General features: G+C 42.7%; 1 pseudogene across 1 annotated transcript; it reads left to right on the top strand.

Moving 5' to 3' along the window:
• Positions 1 to 14233: 14233 nt before the first annotated feature.
• Positions 14234 to 15283, top strand: LOC308256675 (proteasome subunit alpha type-6-like; annotated as a pseudogene). Its single transcript has 2 exons — positions 14234 to 14638; positions 14942 to 15283. The product of its transcript is annotated as a proteasome subunit alpha type-6-like (transcript).
• The last annotated feature ends 8678 nt before the right edge of the window (positions 15284 to 23961 follow it).

Raw genomic sequence — 23961 nt, 5'->3', positions numbered from 1 at the left:
AAATAGGCCTTCAGAGAAATTGCAACTCAGCTTTAATTAAGTCTCTGAAATTGGGTTAAGGTGATCCCAGGTTGCTAGTGCTTCCAGACACATGACAGAAGTAACAGATTCACTCTGGAAAAAGATTAATTAAAGGTTTAATTCACTGGGAAGATATAGCAATGCTAAATATGTATGCATCTCATAATATTATAAAATATTTTGAGCTGAATAATAATAAAAGTACTATTATCCAAGTTATGTTTTGAGGGAAATCTATCATCTATCTATTTACCTATCTATACACACAAGTATATAAATATATAGAGAAATATATAATATATAGATATATTTTTAGCATTATATATTATATAAATTTGTATTTAAACAGATATGTTAGAAATATATACATATTGATATCAAAATTATTAGCTTAATATAGAAAATAATATTTAAATATATGTGTATATATGAACAAGAATAATATGGGAGAAGTTACTCTAACTAGCTGTATCAAGATTTATTACAAAACTATAGCAATTAACACTTTGTGGTATTGATTCAAGGATGGACAAATTTCTCAATGAATTAGAATAGTAAAACCATTATATGGACCCTTGATTATGTCAAAGGTGACACTGTAGAGCAGTGGGAAAGGAAAGTCTCTTCAATGAATGTGCTGGGATATTTGGAAACCCATTGAAAAGATGAAAATTAATTTCTGGCTCACACATATGCAAAAATAAAATTCAGATAAACTAGTCTTTTAAAGGAAAGGCAAAACTTAAGCTCCTAGGAGACATTATAAAAGAATATCTTCATGATGTCAGGTAAGGAAAGACTTCTTAAATAGAACATAAAAAGCACAAATCATAAAGAAGAAGATTGATATTTATGAATACATTAAAATAAAAACTTCTGCTCATCAAAAATAACATTAAAAAAGTAAAAAGGAAAACCATAGAGGGAGACTATATGCCGCACACATGACTGACAAAAGGCTTATATTGCTTGAAATATGTACAGATTATAAAAAGAGTATATAAGGATCCAGGGCTCAAAGGATCTTAGGGTATGTGTATCTTCACCTTTGGTGGATAATGACAACAGTTTTCCAAAGTGGATACCAAATTATACTGTAAAGTGCAGTAGCCGGAGCAAAAGTTACTATGCAGAGGGACACATTGCAAAGACCAAGCTGAGTTAGAAATCCCGAGATCAGGGGGTGCGACTAGAGAAGAACTGGACAACATTGAAGAGGAAATGACAGTGGCAGAGCATAGATAGGAATGAGGAAACTTAATACAATGGATTAGAAATAAAGATGGAAAAGGATTAAAGGGAAAAGAGTAAATGTAGAAAGCAGTCAAAAGAGATACAGCATAGGCATAATTGGGTTTTTGGGAAGAGAAAATCAAAACAACTTAAAAGAAAAAAATATTGAAATGTAATAGAAGAAAAATAGGCGATTTCTTATTAAGTTAAATGTACACTTACCATATGACCCAGCAATTCCATCTACTTCTAGGTATTTACCAAGATAAATTAATACATATGTCCACATAAACACATATATAAAATGCTCATAACAAATATAGAAATTTGACAAAATATCACTGAGAAGAATAGATTTAAAGATGGTCAATAAGATTTCTAAGTGATAATGGAAAAACTTTTACTATCAGCTTTTTAACATTTTAAAACTACAGGTTTTTTAAAAAGTATGATACTGTTATAGAAATAGACAAGATTAATAGAAGAAAATAGACAGCCTATATTATGTCTGTGTGTCTGTGTTTTTATATCTAATAAGTGTGACACTTAATCAGTGGGAAAAGTATTGACTATTTAATACATAGAACTAAAATAAGTATTACTGCTATATACCAGGAGTTGATAAATTTTTTTTGTAAAGGTCCAGATAATAAATATCTTAGGCTTTGTGATCCATACCATTTCTGTTACAACTAATTAACTGCCATTGTAGAGTGAAAGCAGACATGGAAATACATAAACAAATGAGTGTGGCTGTGTCCCAATAAAACTTTATAAAAAAAAATAGGTAGCTGGCTGGATTAAGCCTGATAGCTGTAGTTTGTTGAGCTGTGCCATATCTATACTAATAAAAGGGTAATATGCTAATTAGGACATCTTCCGGCCATCCATCCAGACAAAGCCATGGTGGCGGGGGCCTAGGCAGAGGCAGTTAGGGGTGATAAGGCCAGCAGGGGAGGGCAGTTAGGGGTGACTAGGCCAGCAGGCAGAGGTAGTTAGGGGCAATCAGGCCAGCAGGCAGAGATAGTTAGGGACTATCAGGCAGGCAGGCAGGTGAGCGGTTAGGAACCAGTGGTCCCAGATTGTGAGAGGGATGTCCCCTGCGGGGTCCCGGATTGGAGAGGGTGCAGGCCAGGCTGAGGGACCCCCCCTGCTCCCGTGCACAAATTTTGTGCACTGGGCCTCTAGTATATGAATATAAATAAAACAATCAAATATACAATAAGAAAATTTAGCTCGATGATTTAACTATCTTAGGATGAAGGAGATTGTCATAATGCAAAGGCAAAAATAAGAAACAAAACAAAACAAAAACCCAAAGAAAAAGATTGGTAATTGAATCATTTAAGAGCTAAAAACTTTCTCACATTAAAAAAACACATTAACAAACAAATAGCAACTTTTTGGTGTACAGGACGACACTCCAACCAACTGAGCCACCTGGCCAGGACTCTAAGTATTAAATATATATTCTCACCCGAGGATATTTTTCCATTGATTTTTAGAGAAAGTGGAAGAGAGAGGGAAAGACAGAGAGAAACATCAATGTGAGAGAAATACATTGGTTGCCTCCCACACACACCCCGACCAGGGCCAGGTAGCAACCGAGGTACGTGCCCTTGACTGGAGTCGAACCTGGGATCCTTCGGTTTGCAGGCCAACGCTCTATCCACTGAGCCAAACCAGCTAGGCTATAGGAGATATTTTTAACTAAGATTCTAGCTCATAGCAAACGGAAAGTTTCTGAATAAACTCATCTTGTACCTGGCTGCCGAAGAACTCTTCTGAGCTGAATCACAAACAAGTGCCTTTTTATCATGTGCAGATTTCAGGGACCCAGACCATAATCTCCATATCTGAAATGTAAGAGTAAGAAAATATGTACACCCCTTTGGGTATACATGCAATAGTTGGGAAATTTGATTGTTATTAGTTGCAATCTGTCAATTTTATATTAGTGACACACTCAAATCTCCAGAAAGAGCCAATGTACCTCTCTGTCAAAAGAACCTCTCTGGCCCTAACCGGTTTGGCTCAGTGGATAGAGCGTCAGCCTGCGGACTGAAAGGTCTCAGGTTCGATTCCAGTCAAGGGCATGTACCTTGGTTGCAGGCACATCCCCAGTAGGGAGTGTGCAAGAGGCAGCTGAATCAATGTTTCTCTCTCATCGATGTTTCTAACTCTCTATCCCTCTCCCTTCCTCTCTGTAAAAAATCAATAAAATATATTAAAAAAAAAAAGAACCTCTCTGTTTCACACACATTGGAGAAGGAAAAGGAAGAGCAGGAGGAAAAGGAAGAAAAGAAAGAGCTTTATATGGGTCAAAGTCAAGGAAACAATTGGGCCAGTTAGAATCAGGAAAGCATTAAAAGCTTTCCTGCATTCATTCCTTTTTTCTGTTGATATTTCTTTATTTCTTTTTTATTTTTTTAAATAAATCTTTATTCAGATTATTACAATTGTTTCTCCTTTTTCCCCCCATAGCTCCCCTCCACCCGGTTCTCACCCCAACTTCTGCCCTTACCTCCCCCCCTGCCACTGTCCTCATCCATAGGTGTATGATTTTTGTCCAGTCTCTTCCTGAACCCCCCATATCCCTTTCCCCCTGAGAATTATCAGTCCACTCCCTTTCTATGCCCCTGATTCTATTATATTCACCAGATTATTCTGTTCCTCAGGTTTTTAATTCACTTGATTTTTAGGTTCACTTGTTGATAGATATGTATTTGTTGTTCATAATTTTTATCTTTACTTTTTTCTTCTTCCTCTTCTTTAAGAATACCTTTCAGCATTTCATATAATACTGGTTTGGTGGTGATGAACTCCTTCAGCTTTTTCTTATCTGTGAAGCTCTTTATCTGCCCTTCAATTCTGAATGATAGCTTTGCTGGGTAGAGTAATCTTGGTTGTAGGTTCTTGCTATTCATCACATTGAAAATTTCTTGCCACTCCCGTCTGGCCTGCATAGTTTCTGTTGAGAAGTCAGCTGACAGTCGTATGGGCGCTCCCTTGTAGGTAATTAACTGTTTTTCTCTTGCTGCTTTTAATATTCTCTCTTTGTCTTTTGCTCTTGGCATTTTAATTATGATGTGTCTTGGTGTGGTCCTCTTTGGATTCCTTTTGTTTGGGGTTCTGTGCGCTTCCTGGACTTGTAAGTCTATTTCTTTCACCAGGTGGGGGAAGTTTTCGGTCATTATTTCTTCAAATAGGTTTTCAGTATCTTGCTCTCTCTCTTCTTCTGGCACCCCCATAATTCTGATGTTGGTACGCTTGAAGTTGTCCTAGAGTCTTCTTACACTATCTTCAACTTTTTGGATTTTTTTTTTTTCTTTTTGCTTTTCCGGTTGAGTGTTTTTTGCTTCTTTGTAATTCAATTCTTTGACTTGATTTTTGTGTTCCTCTTGTCTGTTTTTGGGTCTCTGTATAATATTTTTTATTTCAGTCAGTGTATGTTTAATTTCTAGTTGGTCCTTTTTCATATCTTCCAGGGTCTCGTTATATTTATCGGCCTTTTCTAGGATATTCTTGAAAAGCCTTATAACCATGGTTTTGAATTCTATATCCAGTCGTTTGTTTTCCTCCATTTCTTTCGTTTGTGATCTGTTTCTTTGACGCCGCATTTTCACTGCTTCCCTGAGTTGGTAGGGTAAATTTGTGTGCTAGGTTTCCTATATGGCCCAGTGGGTCGGCCTCCCCAGTTAACCTGAGGTGGACACTCTTGGTGCACCCCTTTGTGGACTGTGTGTACAGCCTTGTTGTAATTAAGTCTTGATTGTTGTTGGTATCACTGGGAAGAATTGACCTCCAGGCCAGGTGGCTGTAAGGATCAGCTGTGTCTATGCTGGGAGAAGTTCGGTGCTGGAGACAGCCTTATAGGATTAGACTTGCCAAATTGCAATAGCCTCTGTGCTCAGCTTGGATGGGGTGGAGTCTCAGGGCAGAGCAGACAGTCTTGGCTTCCCGTCAGCCTTGCCCTTGCGCGCACTCGTAGACCTCTGCCTTCCCCAGCTCCTGAGTCTCCGCCCGAGAGTCCAGACTCCCCCCACAAGAGCGTGGGTCCCCAGGGGCTCGCCTGGAACCGGGGTTCAGTGCAGTCAGAACTGGGGCCCAATGCAGTCAGGAGCCTCTGACTCCCTTCCACTAGGGAAAGCCTGTGGCAACCTCCGCAGCCTTTGTGCGCACTGGCACGCGTGCTCCTTCAGACCTCTGCCTTTCCCGGCTCTTGAGTCTCCGCCCGAGAGTCCAGACTCCCCCCACAAGAGCGTGGGTCCCCAGAGGCTCGCCCAGAACTGGGGTTCAGTGCAGTCAGAACTGGGGTTCAGTGCGGTCGGGGGCTTCCTTCCCCCTTCCGCCAGAGAAAGTCAGCCAGGCTCTCAGTTGCCCTTCCTCTCTGCGCGCACAAAGACCCTTTGCTGTACCTCCAATTCTCTGTGAGCTTTTCTCTTTCCTTCTAGTTGTAGAATTTTCACTCAGCCAGCTTTCCTGTGGTTCTGGATGGTGTCCGTTCTGTCTTTTAGTTGTAGTTTTGAAATTGTTGTGTGAGGCAGCAGTTTAGGTGCTTACCTATGCCGCCATCTTGGTTTCTCCTGTTGATATTTCTTTAGATTCTTTCTTTTGAGACCTCCTGGCACTTGGCCCTCTTCTTCTAGAGCAGCTGGTTTAAGGAAGGACTCTGCCTTAGCTGGCTCTGTTCTAGAAGTTATAGAAAAAGATTACTACTTGGGTCAAGATTGAGTTTGGGCCTGGAGTTAGTCTGGATTTGGGCTAAGGGATCCAAAAGATTCCTTATGGGTATGCATGACCTGGCTGAGCCAAACTTCCTCACAATGTTTAGGAAATCCATGTGGGGATTCCCAAAGTTCTCTGGTGATAAATACTATATGTTTGCTTATTTTATGACCATCATAGTTTTCTGAGAGTTGTCTTTGCTATTGTCAAAACAGTTGAAAAGGATTATTTGAGAGAAAAGATCAACAAAATGAATTCTCTTGAAGAAACATGAGAAAAGAAAGCCAGTCCTTGGTGACAGCATACTAGACAGTTAAATTGACTTTAAGAACAAACAAATGATCCAGATAATAGAAAAATACCCAAACATGTAAAAGGGCACCTCATACTCTCATGTCTGATTTTCTTTGGGAAGCTGATGGTCCTGGCGTATGTGATGGGAAACAACCCTGGAGGCACAGAGAAGTGGATGACTACAGACTACAAAGAGATCAGTTGGAGAGAGAAAAATTGATTTGCTCTGGAGAAGAAAGTGGGTGTGGGAGAGAATGGGGCATCCGAGTAGTTCCTGTAATTATTATTTTTCTCCTGCAACAAATAGTTTTTCTTTCTATACAGTAACTTTGCCAATGTTGTACAAGCATGCCATAGTGTATCTCTCATCTTTAAAAAAACAAAAACAAAATCCGTTTTCAGTCACTATCACATTGGTATGCTCTGCTTCTTTGAAGCACTTATTACCTGAAATGTTCTTATGTATGTATTTATTTATTGTTTGTCTCCCTACTCTAGGACATAAGCTCTGTGAGGGCAGAGATCTTGTCTTTCTTGTTCACTGCTATTTTGTCAGGGTCTTAGAATAGCATTTGGCACATAGCTGGGCTCAATAAATATCCTTGATTGAATGCAATAAATTGAGTGGCATGAAGATAAAAGATATAATTATCCAGGTAAAATAATTTTTTATTTAAACTTTTTATTGTTGACACTATTGCAAATGTTCCCCATTTTCACCCAGCCCCTGCCCCTCTCTTCCTTGGCCCTCACCACACTATTGTCTGTGTCCATGGGTTATGCATATATGTTCTTTAGCTAATCCTTTCACCTTCCTTTATCCATTCCGCCCTAAAAATAATTTTTAAAAATAATCATAGGTTCCCATGACAGAGACAGTGGGTTGAACTGTGACCCTAGGAATAATAGGAAAAGCAATTCTATAATCTAGTTGGTTATAGACTAAGGATGGCAAACACATGGCATACCTGTTGCCGCTTCCCCATTCTGCTTTCAAAGCAGACATCACTCATCCATCATAGCTCTCTTTCCTGCAGAGAATATTTATTGCCATTTCTGATATGAAATCCATGCTATAAATAGAAAGATGAAATTTTGCATAGAATGACAGGTTTGGGAGAAGAACTTATCAATATAAAAGGCCAGGTCTGTTCATAAATAATGCTTCCTGACCATCCACTCTGGAGTGTGAATAAGGAAAAGAAAGAATAGTTGTAGAACTTTACTTTTTTCCTTTCTGAACAAACCAAATGACACCACAGTTAAGAGTATCCCACATGCACTGTGATCAAGGAGATTAATTTGAGAGCTCGGCATTTAGCCAAGGACAGATGCCAAAAACCAACCAAGAAAACCTGCCTAGTGACATCCAAAAGCACTAGGTAGAAGTATGCCCCACTGGCCATGACTGGCAGCTGTAATTCACCTTCTCAGAGAGCTGCTATCTCTATAGAACAGTGAGAATTAAAGGAAGCCTGGGTGAGATTAAGAATGGGGCAACTCTTACCCAGTTTCTGAATATTTTTATTTGGGGAAGGAGGCAAAGGGAGTGGGAACAGCAGCTAGGATGTTGCCTTTCATTAATGCGTGGGTGAAACCAACACTTGAATTGAGAGCTGAGGCTTCCTACAACAAGCAGGAAGAGTCAACAAATATTTACAAATTCTACAATGGTCTGCATGAAATGAATGCCAAGAAGCAGTCCTTCCCATGGTTCTGTCTCCTCCCCCCACCACACACCCAAAGCACTGCTCTATATTATGCATCTGGCACATGCCTCAGGAATGAGAGAACATTGTCATGACCAGTGTGGGGGAATTCTATGGCCAACTTCTGCCCAACGTAAGTGATATGAAGGAACTTTGCAGAAATCTTGTCAAGATAGTACGCATGTCAAGCAAGCAAACAAACAAGCAAGACCATACAGAGTAGAAGCAAACTCTCCATTTGCTTAGACTCCCTGCTCCTATCCCTGCTCCTGACTTCACAATATAGTGATGGGGCCCTGAGATGACCTGCCAAAAGAGGCTGGGTAAAGGGTGTGGTTAGACCTTGCTTAGTCACTACCCTCTCCCTCCAATGAACCTTTCTGTGGGTGAATCATCTGAGGCAGGATCACATGAGAACAAGAAATAGGTTTGTATGTAGTATCTTCTGCACAAAGTAGATGCCGGGTAGAAATAGAGTGAGGTATCATGAGGGGCTGTTTGCCAAAATATGTGGCAAACGAATTTGTGGCAAACGAATCACTCCTTGGATGTGCAGTAGAATAGGAATAACACCTTCCAGGTGTGTCTTCTTACCTGGATCACTTCCTCACTTGTCCACCCTCACCTGCTGGGCCTTCTTCTCCCCTTCTAATTCCTCTCTACCCTTTAGTACTTTAGGTGTCCTTATTCCTTAAGAAGCTATTCCCTGTTCCCAATTCCTCCTTCATCCACCCATCACATCATCTTTTCCACATCCAAACTTCTGGGCCACAATGTCTGTACTACCACCTCTTCTTAACACCCAAATTTCCAGCTACCATATAAGGCAATTCAGAGACACCATTGCCTTTAGTACTCCTAATAGTCCAACCATACCTCAGTGAGCTAGCTATTATTTACCTCGTGGCAGGAACTCAGAGACGTTAACTAACTTTCTCACAATCAAACCAGTAAGTGATAAAAGCTGGGATTCAAACCTAGGAGTGTCTGTTCTTAACCTCTATTCTAGTGTTTTCCAAAGTGTGCAAGTTAGAAGAAAAGTATTCCATGAGATTAAATAAGAACACTGTAAATGAATTTTAAAAATTTATGCTTCTAAAAGAAACATTATATTCAGTCTTATTATGAAGAAAATCTCTCTAAAAATGGTGTTACATCTTACACTACCAATACTTACCATGAGGAGCACTGTTGGCCTATGGTCAAAGTCTGTATAATGTAGAATGTTTAGCATCCCAGTTCCCTGCCAGCTAAATGCCAATGGGGTCCTAAGTCAATGTACAACCAAGAGTGTCCCCTATGTCCAAGTGTCCCCTGGTGGTATGGATGTTACTGCCTCCAGTTGAAAATAATAAATCCTAGACTATAATTACCATGAAGCCCGCGGTCTGTGTCTCTTTTACTCATCACTGCATTCCCAGCCTCTGGCTCATAGTAGGCCTTTAGTAGATAGCAGGAAGCCACTTAATGCATGAATGTGTGATGATAAATAGATGGCAGCATTTAACCATCATGTTGGATATTATCTAATCTGATCTCACTGGGCATCTGGTCTATATAATCTCAATATGCCTGTAATATTATTCAATGCTTATTATGTACTAGATACCTGTATATAATAAAATATTGGTCCTTTCTTGCAGCAATTAAATCATCCAAGTACTTTAATCTAAGCATGAAGTTTTCTATCTCATGAGCTCTTGTTGCTTCCCCTTTACAATAGTGTTTCATTTCTAAATGTTGGGATCAGGCCATATCACATAATATTGACTGTTACCATCCAACAAAAAGAATCCAGACCCTCTCACTCTCTATTGCTTTGATCCCCTTTTATGAACAGTTCTGAGACTCCCAATGTCTTCTTGCTCTTCTCTTTATTCCCAGTGGTGGTGCTTCCCCTAATTGCCTTCTCAGACTGCCCTCCTTCTCATGTTTGACCTCTTTTTTTTTTTTAAACTTCTTCTCAAAATCGAAGATACAGTCTGAACAGGAAAATATGTATGGACCAGTGGTGGCCACTCCTGTGCTCACGTCTCCAGTGCTTTATACTTTTATATATTTTTTTATTGATTTCAGAGAGGAAGGGGGGGAGAGAGAGAGAGAGAGAGAGAGAGAGAGAGAGAGAGAGAGAGAGAAATCAATGATGAGAGAGAATCATTGATCGGTTGCCTCCTGCATGCCCTCTGCTGGGGATCGAGCCCAGAAATCCAGGCATGTGCCCTGACCACGAATCAAACCGTGATCTCCTGGTTCTTAGGTCGACACTCAACCACTGAGCAACACTGGCTGGGTCAGTGCTTTATTTTTAATTCTCAGTGAAGAAAGCAGTGTCCATTTTCAGTTAGCTCCTAGCTGGAATCTTCTCTGCTCATTTCTTTGTCTGCTTCCCAAGAATTGTTTCTTTTTTATCTTTTCATTTTCTTACCCTCTCACTGGATTCAGTGTCTCTGGTAGGCACAGGAATAGGCATTATGGAAGAATAAGCAGGGAGGGGTGCAGGACTGGCCCCAGAGCTACCTAGTAGAGAGGAACAGGCTTTGGGAGAGCTGACCTAGCCAGAGAGGACACCTATACCTGTCCTCACTTGTCCAGGGCATTAGCTTCTCGGCAAACTAGAGTTGCAGCCATACTGGGCAAAGTCCAAGCTAGCTATGGGCCAAAGGGAGTCTGATGGAAGACGAAGCACAGTGATAAAGGAGCTGGGATGGAGGAACTTGGAAACACAGGCATAAAGCAGGCCATAGAGGCTGCCAGTTCAGGGGACTATGGGCATGACCTTCTCATTCTGAAGAAATGAGGGTGGCAGGTGTCCAGTGTGGTACCTGTGCCTTCTATCTGCCTTTCCATGCTGTGCTCTGCACTTTAGAATCATCCCACTTCTTGTTTCTTTTATTTATTTATTTTTTTAAATCCTCACCCAAGGATATTTTTTCCATTGATTTTTAGAGAGAGTGGAAAGGAGAGGGTGAGACAGAGAGAAATACCGATGTGAGAGACACATCGATTGGTTGCCTCCTGCATGTCCCCGACCAGGGCTGGCAGCCTGCAACCGAGGTATGTGTCCTTGACCGGAATCAAACCTGGAACCCTTTAGTCCACAGGCTGACGCTCTATCCACTGAACCAAACTGGCTAGGTCTCACCCCACTTCTAACACTCATCTTTTCAGTCTCAATCCAGCATTACCTTCCTCACAAAGTTTGATCATTACCCTTGGAGCCCTCCTCCATCTCTTTGTACTCCTGCCCCTCTTACTAGAACTCCATGGCTTCCCCATTCATCCCTTCCAGGTTAACTGCTGCTGGAAGGAGGGGCCTGGGATTTATTCATCTCAGTATTCCCAATGCTGGCCTCTGCTGCTGGCTCATAGCAGGGCTGGATAAATCATTGTTGATTAAATAGTTGTGCTTAGGTAAAAGAGGAAAACAGGAGCCATCACATGAGCTGCTCTTGAGCTCGGAATGCTTTTGATGTCCGTGTTGCGGGGCCAGGTACTGGTTCACTGCCTCTTGCCACATTTTGACACTGGCTCATTGATTATGTCATTCTGTTACTTACAGTAGGAACAGTTGTGTTCTAAGTGTCTGGTCTGGAACTTGTAACACTTTTTCCCTCATAAAAACAATGCTACAAGTCAGTGGTTTTCAAATTAAAAATACAGCAAACAAACAAGTCACGAAACTCTCTCCAAAAGCAATTGCTCCTTGAAGCTCACATCCTTCTCTGCCTTCTACACCCCCTAACCTCACCCTATCATCAGCAGATCCCTGGGGTGGATGAGTGGGGGAAGACCTGGAAACTCAGATTTGAAGCCACCGCCATAAATGAGTGTTGGGCCCAACCTAGGAAGCCCAGCGAGCACCTGAAATACGAGTAAAGGCCTAAAGCCACTGTAAGCTGCGTAAAGCTTGTTGGGAATGTAGTCAGAGGCATCTACAGGAGGGGCAATAATGGAATGAATTTCTATTCAGTGCTCATTTTAGGTACATTCTTTTAATTCTTGCAACAACTATGAAATGGGAAAATGACAAAACTCTATCTTGGAGGGTATTGGGAATAGAGATAATGTATATAAAATTTCCGTGGCAACGTGGCCTATAATCAATGTTTGTTGATTGTCCGGTCTTGTCCTCAGTCTGCCAAAAAGTTCCACAAGCCTAGGAGGGTGTGTGCTCATGGGGTCAGGGCCTCCAGCCTCCTGATAGGTTGTGAGTGCCTGAGGGTTCACATTTATCAGGAAGATTCTTCAGGTGGGGTTAACCATGCTAACATGGAAGTTGAAACTGTTGGGTCCAAATCCGGGCTTTTCCAATTACTAGTGTGTGTATCAGTTTCCTCATCTGTTGAAAGCACATGATGATAATGAATATGATGATCAGGATATCTGTCTCCTCAGGTTGATGGAAGCTTAAATGAACCAATGCACAAAAGAATAAGCACGTTGGAACCTCTCAAATGTTAGCTGTTACTGTTTTGCTTTCCCCCTTTGCTCTTTCTGCACCTAGTGATAGAAGCATCAAGCACCCCAACAAGAGTGCCCCTCACTCTTTTCTCTCTTTTTCTTAGCTTTTAGATTCTTTTGCATCCCAGACCTGCTGAGTCAGAAAGCCTGGGGTGGGGACGTATTTGAATGCATCTTCCAGAGGCTTCTGAGGCATACTCCAATTTGAGAACCACTGTTAGAGATCAAATTTCTGGAATCACTTAAGAAACTCATGCCCTGACCGGTTTGGCTCGGTGGATAGAGCGTCCTCCTGTGGACTCAAGGGTCCTGGGTTCGATTCTGGTCAAGGGCATGTACCTTGGTTGCAGGCACATCCCCAGTGCGGGGTGTGCAGGAGGCAGCTGGTTGATGTTTCTCTCCCATCGATGTTTCTAACTCTCTCTCCCTTTCCCTTCCTTTCTGTAAAAAAATCAATAAAAAAAAGAAAAAAGAAACTCATGCTCTCTAAGCTCTCAGAAGTCCTCAGCTGTGTATGTAAAATAGATGCTGCCACAAACCATGAGCCCTGGAAAAAGTTTCTACTTGCCACACTAAGATATCATGTTAGAGACAGCATTGTTTTAAATGTCTCTGGACTACTTTTACAAAGAACTTTGGGTCATATATTTAATTTCCTTCTAAATTCTTAAAATGTTTTTATTGATTCTAGAGAGAGAGAGGAAGGGATAGGGATCGAAAGGTAGAAGCATCCATGAGAGGGACCTTGATTGACTGCCTCCTGCATGCCCCCTACTGGGGATCCTGCAACCCCAGCATTGTGCCCTGACCCAGAATTGAACTGGGGACCTCTTGGTTCATGGGCAATGCTCAACCACTGAGCAACAGGGGCCGGGTTCCTTTCTAAATTCTGAAGTGGAAAGTGCTCTCACATAGTTGGCACCTGTCATATGTAGTTTGTGTTAGATGGACCTATTCTATGTTACTATAGAGTACTCATTCATTCAAGTAATCACAATTCAGTTCTTTGAAGTATAGGTTTATTACCTGTCAGTTTATAGCAGTCATTTATGCATTAGAAAAGAATAGATCTGCCCTAGCTGGTTTGGCTCAGTGGGTAGAGTGTTGGCCTGCGGACTGAAGCATCCTGGGTTTGATTCCAGTCAAGGGCACATGCCTAGGTTGCAGGTTCGATCCCAGTGCAGGAGGCAGCCAATCAATGATTCTTTCTCATCATTGATGTTTCTCTCTCTCCCTCCTTTCCTCTCTGAAATCAATTAAAAATATATTAATTAAAAAAAAGAATAGATCTGCCTTAATTTTCAGATTTTATTTTAAAAATAAACATTTTCAGTGTTAATTGGAAGTTCATACTTGCAAAGAATTTGAGTGAGTTGGGAGAGATTTTCTTTAGCACTTTAAAAATGCCTGGAATCCCCTTGACCTTCTCTCAGATTGAGGCTAAGATAAGGGAAGACTTTCCAGGATTTTGCTGCTTTCATTGAGTTCTAGATTCCAGGTACTAAGAAGTTATACCAGGTCCTGGAGGGTTTGCAGGATAAAGGACTGGTCCCAGTGTGCCTTTTGAGCCATTTTAGGGCAGAGACAGAGGCCAGGAAGCAGAAAGCTGAATTAAAGTCATTTGGATGCTCAGATGAGAAGAACACAGCTTGTTCAAATACCACTGGCTGAGTTTGGCTTCAGTCCAGACAAGATCTAGACCAGATTATAAAAAAAATCAAAAAAAAAAATCCTGGTGCCAAAGCTACGGGTGCCACAGACACACTTGACATAGTAGGTGCACCAACATGTTTCATGGTTCTAGCACTGGTTTTGACCACCACAATACCATTTTATCACCCAATGGCTTGCACTACCAAGTAGAATATGCTTTTAAGGCTACTAACCAGGGTGGCCTTACATCAGTAGCTGTCAGAGGGAAAAAATGTGCAGTAATTGTCACACAGTAGGAAATACCTGATAAATTTTTAGATTCCAGCAGGGTGACTCACTTATTCAAGATAACCAGAAACAATGGCTGGATGACAGCCGGAATGACAGCGGTTAGCAGGTCCCAGGTACAGCGGGCGTGCTATGAGGCAGCTAATTGGAAATACAAGTGGGGCTATGAGATTCCTGTGGACACGCTGTGAAAAAGAACTGCTGATATTTCTCAGGTCTACATGCACAATGAGGCTAAAATGAGGCCTCTTTGTTAATGTGTGATTTTATTTTACTTTTTAAACTTTGGCTAATCTTCAATCAAGGACATTTTTACATTGATTCTCGGAAAGAGTGGAAGGGAGGGGCGGGAGAGAGAGAGAGAGAGAGAGAGAGAGAGAGAGAGAGAGAGAGAGAGAGGGAGAGAGAGAGAGAGAGAAACTTCCATGTGATTGCCTCCAGCATGTCCAGGCTGAGGATCAAGCCTGCAATTGAGGCACATGTCCTTGACTGGAATCAAATCCAGGACCCTTCAGCCCAAGGCCGAGGCTCGGCCACTGAGCCAAAATGGCTAGGGCATGCTGTTTGATTTAATTGGTAGAGAGAAAGAACAAGGCCCTCCGGTGAGGTGTGATCTTGCAAGTTACCACTGTGGGTTTCAAGCCACTGCAGCAGGAGTTAAACCAAGTCAACCAGTTTTCTTGGGGAAAAAATAAAAAGTGAAGAAAATATTTGACCAGACATTTGGACAGTGGAAACTGATTACATGCCTGTCTACTGTTCTATCAACTGATTTCAAACCTTCAGAAATAAAAGTTGGAGTAGTTACAGTAGAAAATCCTAAATTTCGGATTCTTACAGAAGCAGAGATGGATATTCACCTTGTTGTTCCAGCAGAGAGAGACTTAACACTGTAGTTAGTTTGCCAGGTCCATGACTCCACTTGTCAGTGCGTTTGGTAACAACAGACTGACATTCTGGAGGCCCTTGGATTGAAAAAGGAACCGCTACCACTCCTCTGGCTGCTGAAGTGGTTAGGACTCTATAAATAAAAACAGTGCTTTTAGAAAAAATAATAATAGTACAGTTTGGGAGACTTTTGAAAAAGCATCAGTCATTGGCATTCAGCCTGAGATTTTAAAAAACAAAATATGTCAGCCTCACCTTTTTTTATTTTTATTTTATTGTTTAAAATATTACATATAGTAGTACATATATCTGCTTTTTTCCCCCCCATTGACCTTCCCCCAGCCTCTCCTACCCCCTGTCACATGCCCTCATTCCCCCCTCCCCCGCCCCGCCCCTTGTTTCTAGAGTCATCTATTAAGGAAACATGATAGACTCAAAGTCTGGAGCATAATAGAGATTCAATCTATATTTGTTGACCCAACAAATGGAGACATTTGCAAGGCTTTTGATAAGGTCTTTCATGACCTGGTTGATACAGTGATAGCATAATGCAGGCTGGATGCAGGGGCAATTAGCTGGATTAGAATAGCCCAGAAGATTCCCTGCATACCAGCCGGTAAGCAGAGTCCCAACGCTGGCCCCTTACTCCCCAGAAAACTCCGTGACATGGATGTAACTTAAAGAACAAGCTCTTCGAATAGTGCTGGGCAGGGTGACATATGTGTTGAGGGATGTGATCCAGATCAACACTCTTTACTTAGCAATTTTTAAACTTTTCATTTCTCCCTGAATATAAGCAGTACCTGCTTATTGTAGGCAAATAGAGAAATATAGGAAATATTAAGAAAGAAAAGAAAGAGAATTCATGATCTCTCTTCACCCAAATGTAACCACTGTTAACATTTTAGTATATTTTAGTGTTTGTTTACTGTATACACTTAAAAAAAATCTACAGAGTTAATTTTATATCTCTTTTCACTTAAATTAAACTTTTTAAAAGTATAATGATTACATAACATTTTATCATATCTGGTTTGGCTCTGCACATGTTCATTTGCTGAGCCAAATAAGTAATAGCAAATATAGTAGCAAATATTAATATGGCATTTTACTAAGGCCCAATACTGTTCTAAGGGCTTTAAATTTGTGAACCTTTTTATTTTATTATTATTATTATTATTTTTTGTGTGTGAACCTTTTTAATTCTCAAAATAACTCTATGAGTTATTATTATCCTTATTTTACAGATGAAAAAACCCCCCACAAAACTGAGGCTTAGAGAGTTTAAATAACTTGCTCCAAATCACCCAGATATTAAGTGGTGGAAGCAGGAATTTTTCTCTCTTCTGAAGTCAGTTTGGATAGTTTAGATTTATTAAATGGTATTAGAATAATTGAAAAGCCTTCAGGAAAAAAAAACTAGGTTGAGTTTCATATCACACTTTACCTTAGTACAAATTCCAGATGAATCAAAAACTTAAATATAAAAGATAAAATCTTAAATATTCAAAAATTGGTTCTCAATGCTGGCTGAGCTTCAGAATCACCTGGGGAATTTATTCAAGAATTATCTATTTAGCCCCAGCTGGTTTGGCTTAGTGGATAGAGAATCGGCCTGTGGACTGAAGGGTCCTGGGTTCCATTCCGGTCAAGGGCCCTAGTTGCGGGCTTGATCCCCAGTAGGGGGTGTGCAGGAGGCAGCCGACCAATGATACTCTCTCATCGTTGATGTTTCTATCTCTCTCTTCCTCTCAAAAATATATAAAAATATAGTGAAAAAAAAGAAGAATTATCTATATAGCCCAGGTTGGGTGGCTCAGTTGATTGGAGTGTTGACCCATACACCAAAAGGTTGTGGACTGAATCCCCAGTTGGAGCACGTATGGGAGGAAACTGATCCATGTTTCTCTCTTTCTCCTTTCCCCTCTCTCTAGAAATCAATGGAAATATGTACTCAGAAGAGGATTTGAAAAAGAAATCTATTTAAATCAGAATCTCTAGAGGTAATGGAGGCACTGATATTTTATAAAAGTCCCCACCCTGCCAATGACACCAGTACTGAGAAGCATTGGTCAAAAAAAAAAAGTGTAGAATTTTTTTAAAATCTGGGAAAAGAGAAAGCTTTCTATCCTATGTAATAAAAGGCTAATATGCAAATAGACTGAATGGTGGAACAACTGAACAACCGGTTGCTATGATGTGCGCTGACCACCAGGGGATGCGTGTGGAACATGGCAGGTGTCAGCAGCAGGTGGCAGAGAGAGGAACATGGCGGGTGTCTGTTGCAGCAGGATGGTGGAGCAGGTGAGCGGGGGTGCCAGTCACTGTCATTGGGGTGAGCCTCTGGTGGTTACTAAAAATTCTTTGCTCCCGTGAGCCACAGTCCCACCCACATCTGCTGCTGGCACCCAGTGCTGGCCCTGATCGCCCCTCTGGGCTTCTCCACCTCCCTGCTGCTGGCACCGGCCCCAATTGCTCTGCTGTCAGCGGGAGCAGGCTGCCAGCAGACAGGGGACGAGGGGGGGGGGGGGCGGGGGGGGAATGGGAGAAGGAGGGGGGGGCTGCGATGGGAGGGCCAGTTGGGGGTGCGGAGGATGGGCCAAGACCTACCCCTGTGCCCACTGCAGCCTCATGGCCCACAGTTCTCCTACTGGGGATTGAGCCCACAACCCGGGCATGTGCCCTTGACTGAAATTGTACCTGGGACCCTTCAGTTTATAGGCTGACGCTCTATCCACTGAGCCAAACCAGCTAGGGCTGTGCTTTCTTAATATTGATTTTTAAAAAAGAAAATCTTGTTTAACCTTTCCCAAATAATTCTTTATTCTCTAAATAAACTTGCACTGGGGAGGAAAAGAGCACTATAAAATGGAATCTGGTGGAACAGAGGATTAAGGGTTTATTGTCATCTGCCTTTGTTTTTATTTTATTTTTATTATTATTTTTATTTATTGCTGACACTATTACAGGTGTTCCCCATCTTCTACCTCTTTGCCCACCTCCACCCAGTCCCAACCCCCTCTCTCTGACCATCACCACACTGTTGTCTGTCTATGGGTTATGCATGTATGTTCCTTGGCTAATCCCTTCACCTTTTTAAACAGCTGGGGGGAAGACTCAGGTATGTTTATGTTGAGAAGGCTAACCCCTATTTTGTAAAACTACTGTTTGGAATTCTCTGCTATTTTTTAGATGGCTTCTTATTCTAAAAAAATAACTTTGCTTTCCAGCCTGCTTTAGCCTGCTTGAATAATAAGGCAGATAAACTTAGCTGTCTGACCTTGTAGGCCAGAGACTAGATACGCCCATACTCTCAATGCCATGCCAGGTGTATTTTTTAATTGGATAGAACTGTGTTGTTTTCAAGGCCACCAGCGAGATAACCACTAAGCGCACATAGAGCTGGCTCTTTAATAAAAAGGGACGTTCTGCTTGTAGCTTTGCTTAGAATTTGAATTCATTTTCTCTAAGCCCACCGGTGAATAAAGTGTGACTCCAAACTCTCCGAGCATTGCTTGGTTCTTCTCCGGTTTTCTGTAACAATGTGATGCAGGGGTAACATCAGAAGAAAGTTGTTTGGGGAGGGAAAGCAGGATCTCTAGGGAAGCCTTAGCTTTGGGCATATCTCCTTCCCTGAGATAAGGGGAGGACTGGTCCTTAGAAGACCCAACTGGGGGAGAGAATGTCCAAAGAGCTCAGAAGAGATGAACATCCTGGCAGGCAGGTGGAAACTAGACAGGTAGATATGCATTCCTTGAATCCAGCAGTGGTCATGTGGACTCAGCTTCTGAGGAGTCGGATATCCTGTGGCTACTTTTAGCTGCAATCTCCCAGCTTTTAACTTCAGTGGTGGGCCGCCATCCGGAGCCTTTCTGGGTCTGTCTGGGTCTGCTAGCAGACTGGGGGCGACATCTGCACCAGGATCTCAGAAAGGCTCTTAGATAAGGCATTTGGGTTGGAGCTGAGTCCCAGGACGTGCCCTGGGAGGAGTTGTGGTTTCAAAGCCTCCATCAGGCCTTTCACCTCTGAAGGATGAAGTTCTGTCTAACTGCCCTGGAGTGCTGCCTTGGCCAGGGCTTGCCTGGGGTGGGGCCTTGTCCAGAGGGACTGGGAGCCCGAAGCTCCAGCCGCTCAGCCTTTATTTTCTGAGGAAATGATAAGTTATCTGCACTAGTGAGGGAGGAGATGGTGGCCCCTGGAGCAGGGGTGAGGGTGGAGGCAAACACCAGCGGTTAAAATTTACAGCAGCTGCTGTGTGAGAGTAAGCAAGCACTGGGGAGGCTCTGAAGGTAATAGTTGGCAGATTGGAGGTCCCCAGGAACCTCAAGGGATGGCAGGCTGTGTGGCTGAGTTTTCTCTGGCAGTTTCCAGGACCCAAGGATACTGAGTGAAGAAGGGAAGGAGCTGGCAGATTGGGGGTTTCAGAAGGGATGCGGTCTGAGACCAAGTGGGGAGAGGGGAAGCAGTTATGTCATGTGGTTGCCTCTTTGTCTCCCCAGTGGACTAGACTCCCTTTCACCTCCAGGGCAGGGAGCCCCATCACATCCCAGGACCACTTCTCAACATCCCCAGGGCCTGAGACGGTGCCTGATCAGGGGACCCACGTGAAATGGTTTCCTGAATTACTCATGGATCCTATAAAAACAATAACCACACAAACCAACTAACCCCAAGCCTTTATCATTTGATTAAAGCTGCAAGGACTCTTTTATCCCTAAAGCATTATCTGGCTTATTTACCTAACTTGTTCATCAGACTTGTCTGCTATTTCCAAATATGGAAACCACTTAAGAAAATGCATTGACTGCATGCAGTAATGCAATGCTGTGGGACTTCTGAGGAACTGGCTTGCATTCAGCGCTTTTCCTAAGAAACATACAGCAATGAAATGTCCCCTTAATTATGTGAAACCCACTTTCAAAGGAAGATAAAGAAGATCTATGTTTTTAAATATGCTCCAGGCTATGATTATGATGGCAAATAATTTTCAGGACAGTGTGCATCCCCTCCCCTTTTCTAAAAGCAGTTTCATGGCTGGTGCTTGAAATTCCACTCTTGGGGATCCTTTGCTGCATACCTCTCTCCCAAAGTGTGTGTGCTTCAGGGGTAGGGGGTGTGGGGGGGAGGGCTCTGTCGAGGGAGGGGAACATGCCCCTGGGCGGGGTAACACTTTGTTACTGACTTTTTCTTTTTTTTTAAAATATGTTTTTATTTTTAAAGAGGCAGGGAGAGGGAGAGAGAGCTAGAAACATCAATGATGAGAGAGAATCATTGATCGGCTGCCTCCGCTCCACGCTGGGGATCCAGCCCCCCACACTGGGGATCCAGCCCCCCACACTGGGGATGGAGCTGGAACCCGGGCATGTGTCCTGACGGGGAATCCAACTGTGACCTCCTGGTTCATAGGTCACCATTCAACCACTGAGCCACGCCCTGCTGGGTTGTTACTCTTTTTCTAAAAAATATCTTTATTGCTGAAAGTATCACAGATGTCCCCTTTCCCCCAACAATGACCTCTTCCACCCTGCATCCATTTAGCACTGGTGGCTTGCAGCTCAGAGAGGCCAGCAGACACTTGGTGTGTAAGGAGTGCAAAGCGGAGGCTCTCAGATGCCATTTGGAGACGGATATGCGTCCTCCACAGTTGGGAAGGGCCTACTGCAGGCTCTGCTGCAGGCTCTGCTCTGGTTTTCTCGCACCTCCAGGAGCAAAGGAACTTGGAGAAACTCATGTGCCCAGCCATTCATCCAACAGCATTTAAGCTCCGGCTGCATGCCAGCTCCTGTCACAGGAGGAGGAATGTGAAGGTGCCCAAGTTCTGGGTCTCTCCCCGGACGGTCTGCAGACGTGTTTCCTCAGCTCCCACTGGCTCAAGGTCCCACGGATGTCTCGGATATTATTATCTAAATACCAGGATTAACAACTCATTCCTGAACCCTGAGCCAGAGAGATAGCAGTGTCCAGTGTTTTCCAAGGACCTGGGAAAGTGCACATGCCGGGCAGCACGTAGCCGCTAGGGCAGGGATGTCCGTGTTGCTATGGAAACAGGTCAGGCAGCCTTTCCAGTAACAACCTCTAGGTTGCTTTCTCTGTGCCATTTGTTCCAAGGACACACGTGCATAGCTGTTTCCTTTTTCTCATCTCTGCGAGTTGTTGACAAATGGGGCGGGGAGGGGTTGAGTGGAGCCTGGATTGGAAAACAGCTGGTGGGAGGTGGGGCTCCCAGCAGACCAGTGGGACAGCGGCTCATGTCCCAGCTCCCAGCCTCTGCCACTGTGGCTGAAAGAGCCCCTCAGAGCTCATCACTTTACACCACACCCACTGCCCACCCCTCTCCCTGCCCCTTTAGGCTGCATGGTTTAGGAGCAAGACCAGAAAAAGCAGGGCTCCTGTAATTAAGCCTTGCTCAGTTTCCCAGAAGCAGGAGCAGGAGTCTGGGGACTCCGAGGCTGTGCACTGTAGTTGCAAGAGCATTGGAATTGGAGCCAGGAAGCCTGGATCCTGGTCCTAATCCTGGCACAGTGTGACTTAGGCAAGTCATTTTCATCCTCCTGGCTCAGTTTGCTCATCCAGAAAACAAGAGGACTGAAATAGAGCAATGATTCCTAAGTGTTGTGTCAGAGTCATCTGAGAATCTTTATGGAAAAGACAGGTTTCTAGGCTCAACTCCAGGGAGTCCTATAAAATATGTCTGGGGTGGACCTGGGAATCTGTATTAAGGTGAAACTTTTGGAGAGTCTGTTGATATATTTGCAATAATTAGAGACACCTTGAGAGCAGTCACACCAGGACTGTGAACCACTGAGTTAGAGGTAAATGTGAAGTACACTCAGATAATTGCAGAGAATATACTAAGAGTACGTTATCTGATTAATCCCAGGCCTTAATGGCTGTAATGCCACTTACCTCATTATGTAATGTCTTTTAGTACAGGAAGAACTGACCATCATTGAAACCCTCTTGGGCAGGCATGACTTCAAGGGTGTATTTTGGCATCAGGAATGGACAGGCACTCATTCAGCCTTTCCAGGATGACTGTGACCAACCAACTGCCACACCAGTGCTGCAAGAGGTGGCGGGGGGGTTGGTGGGCATGGGGGTTTTGGAGAAGGGGGAGAATAGAATTCCTAATACTTTCTCAAAACTTTCCTTCCTTCACTTTAGTAAGTCCATTTCCTCTGGGTCTTTTTGAACTCTTCAAATTTTTATTCATTTATTCAACAAATATTGATTGAATGCATATATGCAGCCAGACTCTGTGCTAGGCACTGCATACAATGAAGAACAGGGTTATAGGCCAAAGATAATATAATGTCACAAATGCTATGAAGGTACCATAGTAATACTTAGGATGGGTTTTTAACTCTGGCTGGCCTGAAATACCTTCTTGCCTTTCTCCTGCCTCTAAGTATGGGCATTCCCCCAGGCTCAGTTTTACATGGACATAACATGGCATTTATTGGCAAAAGGATGCAGCAGAATAAGGTTGACTATGACCAGCACACTGGATGAATTGAGGGAAAGAAGGTGGCCCTGGCAAGAAGAATCTGACAGTTGGTGATGAGAAGTTTGGACTGGAGGTCAATCAACATCAAGAAGGTCCAAAGAGCTTGGAAGAGATGAACATCTTGAAAGGCAGGTAGGTATGTATTCCATGAACCTAGCAGTGGTTCTGTGGGCTCAGCCTCTGGGTTCTGGGGGCATGACTACAGTGATGCCTTGTCCAGAGGAACTGAGAGACCGTACATGACATGCAGACATGGACACAGACATGTGGCATGAAGGGAATGGAGGAGAGATTAGTGAGAGATTCCCTGAGGAAGTGATAGTTGAGCTGAGATCCGAAGGATGAATAAGGATTAACTAGAAAAGAGAGGAGGAAAGTATTCCAAAAGAAGAAGCAAAATGTGGAGGCCCTGTAAAGAAGAGGCTTTCAATGCCTGGTTCCGGAATAGAACCAACGGGCTCTTCTTCTATGGAGAATGAACAAAAGCTTAGGAACCTTACATAACTGTGGGGTGGGCTAGGCCCTGGGAGACATCAGGAGGCCGGAAAAGGGGACAGAATTTGGGAAGGAAGTTTCTTCCTAACCAAAGAGAATATTAATGGTCATTGTGCAGTTGATTTGAGGTTCTTGAGGTGGCAAATTTTAAAATTTTTATAGTTTAAAAAATATTCTTATTGATTTCAGAGAGTAAGGGAGAGGGAGAGAGAGATAGAAACATCAATGATGAGAGAGAATCATTGATTGGCTGCTACTGCATGTCCCATACTAGTGATCGAGCCCGCAACCCGCGCATGTGCCCTGACTGGGAATCCAACAGTGACCTCCTGGTTCATAGGTTGATGCTCAGTCACTGAACCACACCGGTGGGCAAGGTGGCCAATTTGAAGGGCCCTTCTTCATCCCTAATGGATCGCTAGGTAGCAGGAAAGAAAAACAGTAGGTACTTGAATATAGTTATATATTTTACTTCCACAAAAGTATGTACCTCATAACAGATTATTATTTTTGTTTTAAACAGTTGATTATCTTTTAATAATTTAATAAAAGAAAAAAGATTTAAAATTTTAAAAATATATTTACCATTTTTGGTGATCTTCATAACTTCCTGTAGATCTAAATTTTCATATGGTATCATTTTCCTATTGCCTGAAGAACTTCCTTTAACATTTCTCATGTGTG

This window comes from Plecotus auritus (genome assembly GCF_963455305.1).
Source record: "Plecotus auritus genome assembly, chromosome: 8".
Lineage (NCBI taxonomy): Eukaryota > Metazoa > Chordata > Mammalia > Chiroptera > Vespertilionidae > Plecotus > Plecotus auritus.
This window is presented reverse-complemented; position numbering and strand designations above follow the sequence as displayed.